Genomic DNA, 15,904 nt, shown 5'->3' with positions numbered 1-15,904 from the left:
CCAGCTGACTGCTGTGGTCATCTCGGCTTCCTCTCCCTTCAATATGCCTCACAGCTTACACTACAAAACATAAAAAAAAATTAAAAAAAAGGAAATATTTCCACAGTGGCAGAACTCCAGTTTTGTGTTACCTCCAGAAGCCCAACAAAAGGTATCCGAAGGGGAAGGCGTTAGCACAAACACAGCAGTGGGGTAGCCTCTTCTGGCTGGAAAAGCAAGCAGCACATCCACAGCCCAGCAAAAAGAAGAAAGAAATCTTGTGATCTTTACCCTAAATCCCCAGAGCGTTGTGGGACAGCGATTTCCAGTAACGGTTTATTAATAAACAGGCACATAACAGTCAAGTATGTTGAAACTGGTTCTACTGCGTATAATTTGTTTCTTTTAAAAACAACAGCCACGGCACAGAGCCAAGGCACGAAAACAATCCTATACTAGGCTGAATTAGTATGAACTGTTGGGCATGCTGTTTATTCCCGACTGTTCTAAATCATTACATTTTCTTACAGGAGAGAAAATAATAGTCTCAAACAAAACTGTGTCAAAACAAAGGAAAATATAAGGCTGCCCGTGAGTTTGAATGGCATTTGAAAAAAGGATCTTGACTGAGAGCAAAATAAGAATACAAAACAGAAAGAGAGAAGGCCTGAGTAAATGAAGCAGCTTGAGTCTTCAGTCAAATTTAAAGATCTTCATTTTATGTTTGTGTATCGTAAAGGGATGGGGGGGGTAGAGCCTCATGGCCAGGAAAACAGTCTTAAATTTGGTCCATCTTACATTTATATATTCGTTATTTATATATTCATTGCAAGACATGCAAGAAACATTTGATTTTTCTCCCCTCATTCCTGAAGCAACACACAAAATTTGTCTAGCTCCTTAGATCAAAAAGAGATAGATAGAATAAGCCAGCTAAGCACAGAAGATTCACAGTTGCATTTAAAGGTGAAACTGGGCTCCAGAATTGTTTATACCATCAACCTCAGAATGCTATACAGAGCTAAAAGAGCCAGAGCCCTTTGGTCTACATTAAGAAGAAAAGAAGAAAGGGACATCAGATACAAGGAAAAGTACACTAAAGAAGAAAAAGTGAGCCTGTATGGACAAAAAGCTTAAATAAATAAAAAAAAAATAAAAAAAAAATTAGAGTTTCAGGCTTCCTTTCCCATTACAAGTCAGGAAAACCATGTCCCATCACACATGAAGAACTTGATATGAAGAAATTTAAAAGAGAAGTTCCAGGCTCAGGAGAACACAAAGGCAAGAGAAGTGATAAATATGGAAGGAGAAATGTTTTGAGATTAATTGAAAAAGGGAAGTTGAGGATATGAAGGAAGAGACCTCAGACAAGATGCACAAGCCATTACCTTGCATGGGGTTTTAAAGGCAAAGAGCTGGAAGGTGGTCCGTGAGGTCACAGTTCTGAAGGGGGATAAGATGCATCAGTAGCAGATTATTTTCACAGCTAGTTTGAAACGTAATTAAAGAGGATGAAAATCAAATATGCTAGATAGAAAGGTGTCCTCCAAAGTCAGGAAGAAAAGTTGAAATGCAAATAAACACCAGGCTTTGAAAGCCCTCCCCTTTCTGCTCCAGAAGAAGCTCCAGAAGCCCTGCAGTGTGGCATCCTTCAAGCACTGAGTGCAACTCACCTCATCTCTCCCCTCTAAAAAGAAAAGGACATAAAACATCCCACGTTTTACAAAGGTTTACCTCCTGTTCTACGAATTTTGGCCTTGGAACATCGGTTTTAGCCTTGGGAGCTTATTCCACCACCTCTATGTACCCAAATGCACATATAAAGTCTTTTATTTTGGTTACTCCTAGCTGTAATAGTTACCTAAGTAATGCAAAGCATAAGAAATGTCCTACTGGATCCAAATGATGCTCCATTTACTCCAGTATTTTGTGTGACAGCAGCAACAGGACATACTATTTAGGGGAAGCACATAGATCTGCCTATCATCTGTAGTGTACTTCATCCTTCTCTAGCGGTACCCACTCTCATGGTTTAACAGATTTTAAGACAGTACATCCCCACCCAGTCCTTTCACATCCTTTTAGGATTTCTTGTCCATCATTTTCCCAAAAAGATTTCTGAACCTGCTGATACTATTTGCCTCTACAACATCCTGTTGCAACAAATTCCAGAAGTTACTACCCATTCTGCAGAAAACCCAAGCAAGCAAACACCACCACCATCCCCCCAAAAGTGTATCTCTTCCCCTAAATTATTCTAATCTACTAGTTTTCCATGCATGCCTTCTAATTCTAGTATTGCAGCATCTCATGAGTGACAGGTTCTCGTCGTGGCTGTCTATCACACTACATCCACAGTTCTGTAAGCATCACATCTGTAGCGACCACATCCTGAGCCTCCTCTGCTCAAAACTGGCGAGCTTGACTTCATAATTCCTCTTCTGAAGGCAGGTAGTTATGCCCCCCCAACACACCCCAGATGCTTTTCCCGGGAGGTGAAACCAGAACCGCACGCAGCGCACAAGATGCAGTACGCTGCGGTGAAATGGTGCTTTCCCCTCTGTGCCTGCTGCGAAGGAAGATCTTGCTGCCTTTTGTGGACACCACCAGACGTAGACGCAATTGTCGACAGAACCGTCAAAGACACTGCCAAGATCTCATTCCTGAGTCGTAACTGCCAGTTTCGAGGGCAGCATTATGTAAGGTATGTTCTGATTATTATTTACCCTAAACACATTATTTTCATTTAGCCACTCCTAAGTCAATCTCCCACCTTTTCCTACATTCGGTCAGCATAAGGACTGAGACCAAGAGATAGATTTTGTGTAGCCTTTTTGCTTTTTGGAAGGCTTGTTTGACATCGTAACTGCAAGAAATAGTCACCGGTCACCCCTCACACCCCACCACCAAAAAACGTTAATAGGAAAAAACACAATACCAATCACATTACTCTTAAACCAAGTTCTTTCTGCCTGTTTCCCACCAAGGGAATCATCATTTTATGGACTATATTACTATTATTACTACTACTACTTCCACCACCCTAATTTGGAACTGGAGAGTGTTATAAAAGGAGATACTAAAAGGCATTCAACCAGAGGAACTTAAAGAAGTTGATTAACAGAGAAAAATGCTAACACTATCTATCATACACGCGCAGGAGACCCCTCTAACAGATGAGTAAAAGTCTATTTTGTAGCCACAGCCTCTGATAAAAATATGTATTACACATTGCTCCATTGCCAACAATGTATAATATCCCAATCTCCGATAAAGCTGCTGCCTTGTTGTCTTAAGAGAATTAATTTTCTCGGCTCTCCCATCTACTTTACACATTCTTTTCTATTTTAGAAGCATGATTTGTAACAAGTGTAAATATACTAAATACATCACACTCTCATAACATGACATGCTCTATCTTATAACCTGACTTTATCCATTTCATTCCTGTTGTCACTTTCTGCTGGTTGTTCCATCCCACACTTCGTTTGTAAAACCATGAGAGAACTATCACTTGTACAACAGATTCATAGCAAACTTTGATATAAGTGAGACTATTAAAAAAAATATAAGCTCTCTTTAGCATAAATGTATACATCTGTGGGAAGAAATCAATTTTAAATCACACCATCCTTTCTTACACTGATTTGGGACAACTACCCTGGAACCTATTGCTGCTTCTTCTTCAAAATGATCTAATGAACATTAGTTGTTACTCCACAAATCCAGCCTGCTTAAATACCGCTCTGTAAAGGGTCACTGCCAACACAGTGCCCACCTTTCAGGAGAGGTTTCATGGAAGTGAACAGACCGCTCCTGGTCACTCTCTTGTTCACAGGGCAAGACATACAAACTTCATTACAAACGACACTGAGTTACCGTCACTGCACACAAGGGCCCTTCCACACGTCCCCCAATGACGAATGATGTTCCAGGCACACAACGCAGCATCGTAGCTGATCATCTGTACCACAGAAAGTACAAAGCTGATAGGAAACACCACCCCCCTCTTCCCTCTAGGTGAGGTAGTCATCTGTCCAACTTGGTTGCGGTCAACCATGGCACACTCTCCCTGTATTGCTTGACAAGACAGATGTTTGTTTATTTTTTTCAGACTCAGAGGACCTTTAAGAAGATAAGGGCGTTTTCATCCTCTTGTGACATCTTCAGTGACCACAAACTGCCAGGTACGACAGATGGTACTGAACCTCGCTGGCAGACTCTAGAGGAGGTGCATCTGAAGACTCTGCTGTAGCAACTGTGCTCAGGGATGAGCAAACTTACACGTGGTTAATACAACAGCACCAAATTCTGCCTTCAGCAGTCTGGACCTTTGACGAGACAGATCCAGTGACTTTTACAACTGCTGAAAGCACTCAGTTTGCCTTAGCTTTTAATTACTTATTAGGGCAATACATAGGACATCAAGGACGATGACAACAATGCCTGTTCCTGCTTACAATCCTGATTTTTCAGCTTTCTCAAAGTTAAGACAGTTGTGCCATATCTTGAAAAGTCCTTTCTGGAATAGTTTAGCGGAGATAACCTCAGTAGGTGCACAGTAAATGAAGCAGAATCACAAGAAATTTAATAGATCTTTCATCTAGCCTTCAGCAGAAAATTATTTTAAGACAGCTATAATATCCATTTTGCCTGTTTGCTTAGAAATGACATGGCTCAAGAAGGAGGGGGGAGGAAATCTGCTATGGAAGAAGATGCAGCAAACATTCCAGCAGCACATCTTTATCGTTACCATTACTGCACATGCCAGAGGCTGCGTAGCAGACTTGACAGCTAGCAAAGATACACCCCAAAAGAAGACAGCACATGTCTTCGTTGATGAGTGTCAACCCAGACCCAGAGATGATTTTCATTTTGCTCTCTTATCTAACGAGCATTGTCAAAAGCATTTCACTGCTTTCCGTCATATTGCTTATTGTTCAAGGAAGTACTGACTTCATCTGAAGTTTGAAAATAAGAAACTTTACCAGACTTTTTCTCCTGTTAGCCTCTTCTCATACCACCTGACTGGGTCCTTCCTTTTTCAGAAGCGGCACTTACTATCATTGAATCTATATAAGGGTCACTGATGCTTTGCTGATTACACTACCCTGTGAGCGTTCATACGGCTGAACTTTTAGTGAGTTTTCAGGTGACAATCTTTTTGATCTGACCAAATCAACACAATTTGCCACAATGTAAAGTTCTTCACAGGTAGCTAAAAATCTTTTCCTAAATAATTGTAAAGGCCGCACTTGGTTCTAAAAGAAGATGGCTTTAGAATACAACGCCTTCAGCTCCAGAGAGGAGATAATCTTGAAAGACTTTGCCAAAGGAATATCCTTGCTCATCAGTGCAACGCAGCTGATCAATATACACCCTCCTTATCTCATGGTAACACTGCACTGACTATGGTCTAGGTAGGCAAACGGTCTCCAAGAAGGCTATGATTTGATCTTATATCTCAGTTTTGGGTAGCAACTGTATAATGGCTAGAGGAAAGGAAAAAAAATATCTTGGCCAGCAGAAGAGCCCACTGCAGCTCAGAACCATCACCCCGCTTTGCCTCCAGATAGCAAGAGGTTGTCACAGAACCTGAATCCCAGAGCACAGAGGTTCCTCGGTGCTTCCCCACATCACCGTCTGCAGCTTGTTAGTCCTCTGCGGCAGCCTTCTGCACAGAGCCTTCGCTAGCTGCACTCAAAATCACTGCTTTTACCCAAGCCCTGCCTCTCCTTAGGGTTAAGGTCTCCACTTGATACTGCATCTGGAGGGAAGAAAAATCAAGACTAAGTGAACATAACTTTCTTTTGAACCACTGACAACACATACAGCAGTGCATGTGCAGCATCCATCTTCAGGGCTACTTCCACAGAGGCGGAATAAGAGAAAAACAGGCCATAATTTTTCATACACAAATGACTCTGCACTCTACTGGTGAAGCTCCACCTCAAGTACCATGAGCAGTTTTGGGCTCCTCAATATAAGGCGGCCATCAAACTACCAGAGTGTGTGCAGAGGAGGGTGACCAAGATGGTGAAAGGCCTCAAGGGCAACACTTCCAAGGAGAGGCTGGGGTCGCTTGGTTTGTTCAGATTGGAGAAGAGAAGGCTGAGGGGCGACCTCATGGCAGTCCACACCTTCCTCAAGGCTGCTGATCTCCTCTCTGGTGCCCAGTGACAGGCACGAGGAAAGGGAATGAAACTGCATCACGGGGAAGTTCAGAACAGACATTAAGAAAAGGTTCTTCACCGAGAGGGTGGTCGGTCACAGGCTGGCGGCACAGGGTCCCCAGGGCAGTGGCCACGGCACCAAGCCTCTCAGAGCTCAAGGAGCATCTGGGGGATGCTCTTAGTCATATGGTTTAATTTTAGGTAGTGCTGCGAGGAGCAGGAAGTTGGACTTCATGATCCCTGTGGGTCCCTTCCAACTTGAGATGTTCTATGATTCCAAGAATAATACCCTGTGCATACAGCACAGCATCTTAGGTGGACATTTGTACTACACAGGCTGAAGTGCAGTGCCTAAGATTAGGTATTTTCATACATACATCTTGAAACAGAATTAAGGCTTTTCAACCATGATCTGCGTTGAGTTCTGCTCCTATCTTTACAAGACAGAGTAACAATAAACTGTTCTGATTTTAAAGCTGGGCTTAGCTCTTTAAACTACACATATATGATAAATTTATTCTTCCGCAAATTTTGAATATATTTCAAAATTATAAAACCTTTAAGATGGCACAAGCATGCTGAGTATTGTATTTTTTTAATCTATTTCTAAGCTTCGTTCACCGTGAAAATGGAAATATAACTATAGTACTTGGTTCTAGGAAACAGAAACAATTTCTGACAACAAGATATGCATATTAAGTACCTCTTCTATTTATAGAAGTAAATCTGGCTTTTTAATATAAATTATGAATTAACACTAAGAAAAATACTATCATCTTAATTAACTGCAATAATAAAGAATGCTAATTAGTGTCTTAGAGAAGGTGTTTTATTTCTTTGGATCTGATAGGAGGCATTTACTGCTGCAGGATCAAGTGTCTGTGAACAGGCAGAGAAGGAGTAGCACCCTAACAAAACACTTGGAAGTGGTCCACAAGACTTGCCCTTTATATTCTTGTTACATTTGGAAAGTCAGTTAATATCTTTTCAGAACAGACTTCTTCCATCAGTATAACATCAAAGAGAATGGAACAACTTTCATTTCAAGCAATTAAGTTGTTTAAATCTCTGTTTTAAACACCCGACAAAATTTTGCTGTGAGGTCAAGACATTGAGTTTATCATGTTAAAAAAAAAAAATATATATATATATATAGCCACTGCATCTAGCCTGCTTTTGACACGATAAAAGCTGTACTTTAACTTTTGTTCACTTAAACTACCAGCTAACGTTCAACACACTATTTCATCTATTAGGTTGCCAATAGCACTCAGTATCAAAATTCAGCAAGTGCTTCAATACTTTGCCCAAATACTACAGGGCAGAAGCCTCTCCCTCCAATTCTGTAGCCATTAGTAACCAAAATAAGGATACAATTGAAATGCTGCCAGTACTGCTTATTTCAGGTACTCATCAACCTCGCAGTAAGTTCCCAGAGCAGCATGTCCTTATTTCAATGTTTCTCTTTCATATCAAGAGGCATAAAGAGCATATTTCACACATTTTAAAGCACAAGTGCTCACTGTGGAAACACACTGAAATAGAAGTGTATCAGCAGGAGCAGAGGGACCACACGCTGACAGTTAGGTAATCTCCCGCTGCGCGTCCAGGACAAATCCCTCAGGCACACCGTGGCTTTCTGACTCCAAGCAAGAGCGACCAAGTCACTGTGCTAACCCTCTGTTCCTCGCTGGCTGCCGCCTGCGCGGCGCGATGCCACCACACCACCCAGCAGCTGGCCAGCTTTCGCCCCACGCCAGCACCGAGGGACTGAACAAACAGGCACAGCAGCGTTCGGGCTGCGTGGCCAACAGACAAAGGCATTTCTTTTTAACATAAGTGGGGGAAAATGATGTACATTTTAAGTTCAGGTTACAGAAAGATAATAAGGAAACCAAAATTAAATGCAAGTGTTGAACAAAGCATCAGGTCTCTCTGTTGAGATGAGATGGTTTTAGATAGTAGATAGAAAGACAGCAACCAACCTGTTCAGGAGAATCTACACGGCCAAAAGAGGACGTATTCTGCAGGCTACTAGGAGTTCAGTGCACCCAGTCAGGAGCGGGAAGAGTAAGGATGTAAAAAACTACCACTCACTCCGAAAGTGCTGTGAAAGGCAGTGAGCAAGAGGGAGAGGGGGAATAACATGACGAAGAGATTAAAACTACGGAGAGAATATCAAAGGCACTAGAAATAGGCTGTAAAATAGAAAGCAAGACAAAAGGTTTGCGTTCTGTGTGTTACGTTTTAGTTCTTCTGTATTACCCCTTGCAGGATAATAACCTCTAAGAAACAATACACAGGTATTTACATTTTGGTGAAGAAAATTAAAATTCCCAGTATGCTCTTTGTAAAGAGTTTAAACAGTCATGTCATTAAAAATATTAAAATAGTCAATCAGTATGACTTGGGGCAATTGGTCACATTAAATATTTTTACCAGAATGCCTCTTCCTTGGTTACAAGCCAGACATACATTGTAAATACATGTTGAACTCTAAACACATATCCTCAAAAACTGTACCCACGGCTTGCTTGCACCACAGCTCAAGGGCTATGCACTATTTAACGTTTCACTTCTGCACTGCTTAGGCAGTTGGGACACATTTTAGTGAGAGAGAAGTACAGGTTATTGAGGTAGAACTTGTTCAGGCTTGACACATGTAATCCTGTATTTTTAATCTACTAAAATTGTGAAACACTTTTATACATGCTTCTGTTTTATTTACCAATGGACAGTTATTTACTGACCATACAACTGAACGCTGTGTTTCGTTTTGCCTCTCTATGAAGATTTCTGTCTGGATGTAAACAGCATAATGATACTCTCAGAGACTGTCAAACTGTCCCATTGCAAGGTATCTCGTTGCGCTGTTCAAAGCGTACTATTTAGGATTTATTTATTATAAAATAAAAGCATTCCAAGCTCTCTGAATGGAGTGTAAAAAATTTATATATACATATTTTTAGAAAAAAATGCTAAAAAGCTTTACATGTTAATCCTCGCGTAGTTCCAGAGCTTTTAAGAACTATCTAGAATGTACTTTTGTGAAAAATACAGGGGTAAGAAAAAAAAAATATTTGTAGCAACTGTTTCCTATTTTGGTTACTTGAGACTTCCCCTTCAGAAGAAATTCTCTGGTAAAAATAATCCGTGTGCCAACTTGTGTACATTATGCATATGTGTTTTCAAGCGAAGGCGTCAAAACACCTCCGAAATCCCCACCGCTACTATCCATATAGCATACGTGTACACGCAGACACCACGGCAAACATTTTCCAACAAGATTCTGGCAACAGCTGGAAAAGACTGGTTCGCTCAGTGCCAAGCTCAGTATTTTGTGAAGACAAGAAATCTCCAGTTCCTTCAGAAGTTGATCATGCTGACAGGAGCAACGTCACCACCGAAAGGACCATGAACTTCCCACAGACTACTGCAGGACCAAAGAATCTTCTACGTTACCAGAAGTACAGAGAAAAAAAAATTGATCTAGTGTCACTATGGGCCAAAGCAAAACTAAAAAGCATAACCCCACAAACAACTGCACACTGAATTCTACAATAATGAGCAATAAAAAAATACATTCTAGGCATTATAAAGTAGAATGCACTTCTAGCCCCCAGCTCCCAAGATTCTAGAGGAATTCACAATCCCAGTTAAGCATTAACTGCGTGGGCAAAGGGTGCTTCCTCTTCTCCTTTCCGTGGCTAACGCTCGTCACCCTGCTCACCAAGCGCCGGCTCAGAAATGAAATGCCGGCTGGTAAACACACCACCTCAGTTTCCTATAAGCAACACAGACTAACAGTAAAAGCACACAAGAGTAAGTTCTTAGCATCTGAAAGCAATAAAAGCACTTTGAGAAAAAACAGGATTCTTTGGGTTTAGTTTCGGGTTTTTTTTACTTTTATTCTTTAGCTGATTAGCTACTTGCTGGAAACTCTGTAAGACTTTACCAAAAACCTTGTGTTACATATAATATTATAAAATGTTAGGAATTGGTTTTAGTTCCAGCCATCTCGAGCAATATTGACTTTCATAGTACTGTGTGAAATTAGAATTTACATGTAAGCTCTTTTATACTTCTTTACAATGAAAAAATTAGACCATGGCAAAGCACCACATTACTACATTTACTCTTTTAGATCAGGACAGCCCTGGAAGTGAGCAGCTAAGTACCACCGCGGTGCTCTGTCTAGGTTAGCATGCATTACAGCCTGAAAGAGATCTATTGCTCTTAGTGCTTAGAACAGGAGACGGGGAACCCAAGTTTCCATCCTCTTCTGCAGCTCATCAAGTTACTCATATCCACAACTTAAAAGTTAATCATATTGAAGGCAAAGCTTGAGCTACCGAGAAATAAAAGCTGGCAGTAGACAGTGACATTTTTCCGTGGCAGATAAAGCTACCCTTCTCATACCAAGTTCACAAGCACATTTTCCACGTGTTAGAACTATCCTGAAAATGGGAAGCACTGCAGCTGGTTTCTACAAAATATTACCCACTCCTAAACAACGTAACTTCAGCCTTGCCCAATTTACCTGGAGATCAGCTAAGGGTTATCCCCTCTAGTTACTGCAAGATGTTAGGATAGCAATAATAATGTTTTTCAAGAAAGGAATCTGTGTATTTTGGTGTCACCAGCATGTGGTAAGTGTAGCATAAGGCATCTTGTTGTCCTCTCAAGGAATCTTATGATCTTATATAGCAGAATATATTTTTTCAAACAACAGTAATAAAAGGGGATATTTTTCTCCATTTGAAGACAAATTTATTCATTACTGCTCCTTCAGTTTGATTAGAAGAATATGAAATCACTGTGCAAATAAACAGTAAATGTAAAATCCTATGAAGCACTGCTATACTTTCGCCCTACACAGTATTCTGACCAGTTGTTGGTAGTTGCGGAGCTCAGAAGATTCACAGTACCTAGGAAGACATCAGCGCCAGATTTTCACTATTTTGCACTCTCAGTGTATTTCAATCGCTATCAGCTTGTCAATACCTAAAATAGTAAGACATAAAATAGTGTCTTTCATTTATTAACCTATTACTCCTAGTTAAATGGACATGACCCCGCAATGTGCGCTCGCAGCCCAGCAGGCCAACCATACCCTGGGCTGCATCCCCAGCAGCGTGGCCAGCAGGGCAAGGGAGGGGATTCTGCCCCTCTGCTCCACTCTGGTGAGAACTCCCCAGGAGTCCTGCGTCCAGCTCTGGAGCCCCCAGCACAGGGCAGACAGGGACCTGTTGGAGCGGGGCCAGAGGAGGCCACAGCAATGATCAGAGGGCTGGAGCACCTCTGCTGTGAGGAAAGGCTGGGAGAGGTGGGGCTGGTCAGCCTGGAGAAGAGAAGGCTCCAGGGAGACCTGATTGTGACCTTCCAGTACTTAAAGGGGGCTTATAAGCAAGATGGGGACAGACTTTTTAGCAGAGTCTGCTGCGACAGGACAAGGGGTAATGGGTTTAAACTGAAAAAGGGCAGATTTAGACTGGATAGAAGGCAGAAATGTTTTACAGTGAGGGTGGTGAAACCCTGGTTCAGGCTGCCCAGAGAGGTGGTCAATGCCCCATTCCTGGAAACATTCAAGGCCAGCTTGGACAGGGCTCTGAGCACCCTGGTCCAGTTGAAGCTGTCCCTGCTCACTGCAGGGGGGTTGGACTAGACGGCCTTTAAAGGTCCTTTCCAACCCAAACCATTCTACGATTCTATGAAACTGCTATCAACGAAAGCACACTGGTCATTGACAATGTCTTCTAAAACATTTTAAACAGAATTAAAACTTGTCATAGCAGAACTTTGATTAAGCAAAAGCTTCCTATGCATAACTATCAATAATATAGTATCATATTCTGTAACTCACAAATTCAGATCTGAACTCTAGGCAAGGAATACTAAAGTTTTCAATATTTAATTAAGATGCTTCTTCTAAAAGCTTAAGTGGAACTGTCTAATTAAAAAATGCTAATGCCGAGGTATAGACTTTCCTTGTCAAAGTGATGTATCTTATTCCTTCTTCTACATCTTTCTGGTTTGGTTTTGTTTTTTTGAAGACAGACAATACCTTATCAGAATAAGCTTGACTGCTATGAATAAAATATTTGAAATGCCGCCATGCACACAAAGGTATAACAGTTAGGGGATAATTAGGGCCTATCAGTCAGAGGTGCTTCAATAGCAAGCCAAAATAAGCATTTTGCTGCACACAAAGAGTTTTAATGTAACAGGGTTTACTTTTCATCCCAATACCACCGATTCGTTTGTCTTAAGGGTGAATTTCAACCTTTTATTTTTTTTTAATGATAAAAGTCATCAGCACTTCAACAGGAATACTGGCTCATACAGCATTATACTTGACTTTATTTCTGATACTAAAAAAAGAAACAACTAGTGGGAAATTATAGGCAAACAACCCTGATTTGGTTCTAGTATTGTCTATATAAAGCACCTTCTAAACAGAATTCTGTTGATACACTTCAGATCAGACTGACCTCCCTGTTCCGGAAAGGCTACTATTCTACACAAACAGAGAAAAAGTTTAAGCCTGAAAGAGCTTACAATTTATTCCAAAACAAAACCAAACACATTAATTAGATGGGAGTAGGGGGAAGCAGAAGTAGTACGTCAGTGAGGGTTTGTGTTCCTACTTGTATTATTTTCACAGAGTTACACAGCTTAGTTATCTGGCAATTAGAATATTTCATTTACTAGATGCTAAAATAAATTTAGAAGTATCTAGATGAAAATATGTATTGACAAATATGTAGCATCAATGGTTATCCAGGAAAAAACAATCTGAAGCACCTTCACATGACGCTGACATCGCGACTGGCAGTTACAGTTCAGAAAGCTCCTGAGTCATCATGGACTCGATGTACAGCGACAGCCAAAGCCACCAAGAAAACACTGGTCCACAGCAGAAAGGATACTGAGACAGAAATGGAAAACATCACTTTGCTGCTGTGTAAAACCTTATTGTGTCCACAAACAGAACGCTGCGCGCAGTTCTCGTCCCTGCATCCCGAGAAAGACATACCGGAGTAAGAGAAGGGCTACAAGCATGATGAAGGGAATAGAGAGCCGCCTTCAGAAGGAATGGGGAAAAGGACGGGACTCCTGGAGAAGGCTGGTGAAGAACATGATGATGATGTGCTTAAAGGAGAAGAAGAAAATGAAGATGATGTGCTTCAGGTTTATAATATCATAGAAGAGGCAGATGAATTAGAAGATGGATGAATGATGACTATACCTTGCACAACACAAGAACTAGAGATGCTCCTTGAAATCAGTAGCTCAGTTCAAACAGGCGTAAAAGAAAAACATTTTGGGTTTTTTAATTCGAAACAGAGCAGGCAGTGACTTTCAACACACTGTTGCTCCTAAAGCTTACGGAAGCAAACACTACCAGCACACTGAAAACCCATCAGCCACATTCACACCCGTTGGGCCCATGAACTGGTTCCAGCAGGGCTCACCAGGCGCCTGCTTTCCGACGTACCCACCCCAGTGACCGCGGACGCTGGGGAACCAGCTGGGGTGGCACAACTCCTCTGCCAGGGAACAGCCAGAAACTGACTCAGAAAGCCAGGGGACCATCGTTCAAATGCGACGCCGGATGGAATTCAGACTAAAAGGAAAGGTTCTAAAACCCGTCCGGAAGTTTGAGTACTAAAGAGGTATCAGTGCTAGAGTTAAAAAACTTCATTTTCATTCATATATTCACTTCTATGGACACCTGCCAGATGTCTTCCTGACGGTCGGTAATGTCACAGACTAGCACAGCTCAGCAGTACCATGGGCTGCCACTCCTGACCCCGGCATGCTCTTCTGCTCCACGCACGCCAAGAAACCACTTTCTGCTCCACCGCTCCCTCGCCCCGCCGAACCACCTCCCGCCGACGCTCCGGCGCTCCCCGAGAGGGCTCCTTCGGCCCCAGCACGGCGCAGACACCTCCACGGCCGAGCCTGGAGGCGGTGCGGACGCAGTCCCACAGCCGGCACCCCCGCGGCAGGGACCCTGCTCCGAGCCCGGCCGCCCCCCGCGGCCCGGCCCGCCCTGCCCCGGCTGCGGGGCCGCGCACTCACGGGGGTCGCCGCGGGCCGCCGGGGCGCAGCTTGGCGGGGAGGGCGGCCGGGCCCAGCGCCGCCGCCTGCATGGCCGCGGGCCGCCGGCCGCAGCCCCTTCCCTTCCCGGCCCGGCGGGCGTTGCTAGGCCAAACAAACCCGGCCGAGGCACGCACCGCCCCCGGCGCGGTGGCGCAGCCCGCAGCCGCCGCCACCCCCGGTCCTGCGGCAGCGACGTGAAGGCGGTGCAGCGCGGCGGTTCCCCGTAAACTGAAATCCCGCCTAACATGGAGGGACAGAAACAGACTCTGTCTGCCAGGGCCCCGCTTCGCACCCTTTGTGCGGTGTGGAAGGGGTTGAAGAATCACAGAATCACAGAATGGTAGGGGTTGGCAGAGACCTCTGTGGGTCATCTAGTCCAACCCCCCTGCCGAAGCAGGGTCACCTACAGCAGGCTGCACAGGACCGCATCCAGGCGGGTCTTGAATATCTCCAGAGAAGGAGACTCCACAACCTCCCTGGGCAGCCTGTTCCAGTGCTCCATCACCCTCAGAGGGAAGAAGTTCTTCCTCATGTTCAGCTGGAACTTCCTCTGCTTCAATTTGTGTCCATTGCCCCTTGTCCTGTCGCTGGGCACCACTGGAAAGAGTCTGGCCCCGTCCTCCTGACACCCACCCTTGAGATATTTGTAGTCTTTTATAAGGTCCCCTCGCAGCCTTCTCTTCTTCAGGGTAAACAAGCCCAGCTCCCTCAGCCTTTCCTCATAGGAGAGATGCTCCAGTCCCCTCACCATCCTTGTAGCCCTCTGCTGGACTCTTTCCAGTAGCTCTTCATCTTTCTTGAACTGGGGAGCCCAGAACTGGACACAGTACTCCAGATGGGGCCTCACCAGGGCAGAGTACAGGGGGAGGAGAACCTTCCTCGACCTGCTGGCCACACTCCTCCTAATGCACCCCAGGATCCCATTGGCCCTCTTGGCAGCCAGGGCACACTGCTGGCTCATGGTCAACCTGTCATCTACCAGGACACCCAGGTCCCTCTCCGCAGAGCTGCTCTCCAGCAGGTCCACCCCAGCCTGTACTGGTGCCTGGGGTTGTTCCTCCCCAGGTGCAGGACCCTGCACTTGCCCTTGTAAAGAGGAGCGGGGAGCGAGGCCGCCCCCGTCCAGCACGCCGTTTGACGCCATGTCAGGCAGCCGCAGACTGGCTCATGTTGTGGACTGGGCAGCGCAGGCTGAAAGATGGTGCAGTTCCTTTGTACGTATGGGCCCAGGATCACCCGCCACGCCACGAGCTGCACTGTCAACAAAAAGCTGGCAGCTGCTAGCAGGTGAAGACCAAGGGTACACAGTGGGGCATCTTATCCCTGCCTCGTCTTCCCAGCAGGTCTAGGAGTGCAATGAGCTGGCATGGCGCAGCATACACGACTCCAAGTTTGGGACTGAAATTTGAAATTGGGACGTTCTTGGCCTGTTTTCTTACAGACTGCAACAAGTATGTTCTGACCAAACCTTATGGAGTAGGCCCACATAAACCTAACACCAGCACGATCTGCGTTTATTCCTAATGATGCCAAAAAACCTTGACTGAGCCACAGTGGAAGGAACGTAATTGGGCATGTTGGTGTGGAGTATATTTATCTCAGCTGCATCCCCAGAGCAACCCTGCGTGAAGACCTGGAACAGAATC

Source organism: Opisthocomus hoazin, chromosome 5, assembly GCF_030867145.1.
Source record: "Opisthocomus hoazin isolate bOpiHoa1 chromosome 5, bOpiHoa1.hap1, whole genome shotgun sequence".
NCBI classification, from domain to species: Eukaryota; Metazoa; Chordata; class Aves; order Opisthocomiformes; family Opisthocomidae; genus Opisthocomus; species Opisthocomus hoazin.
This window is presented reverse-complemented; position numbering follows the sequence as displayed.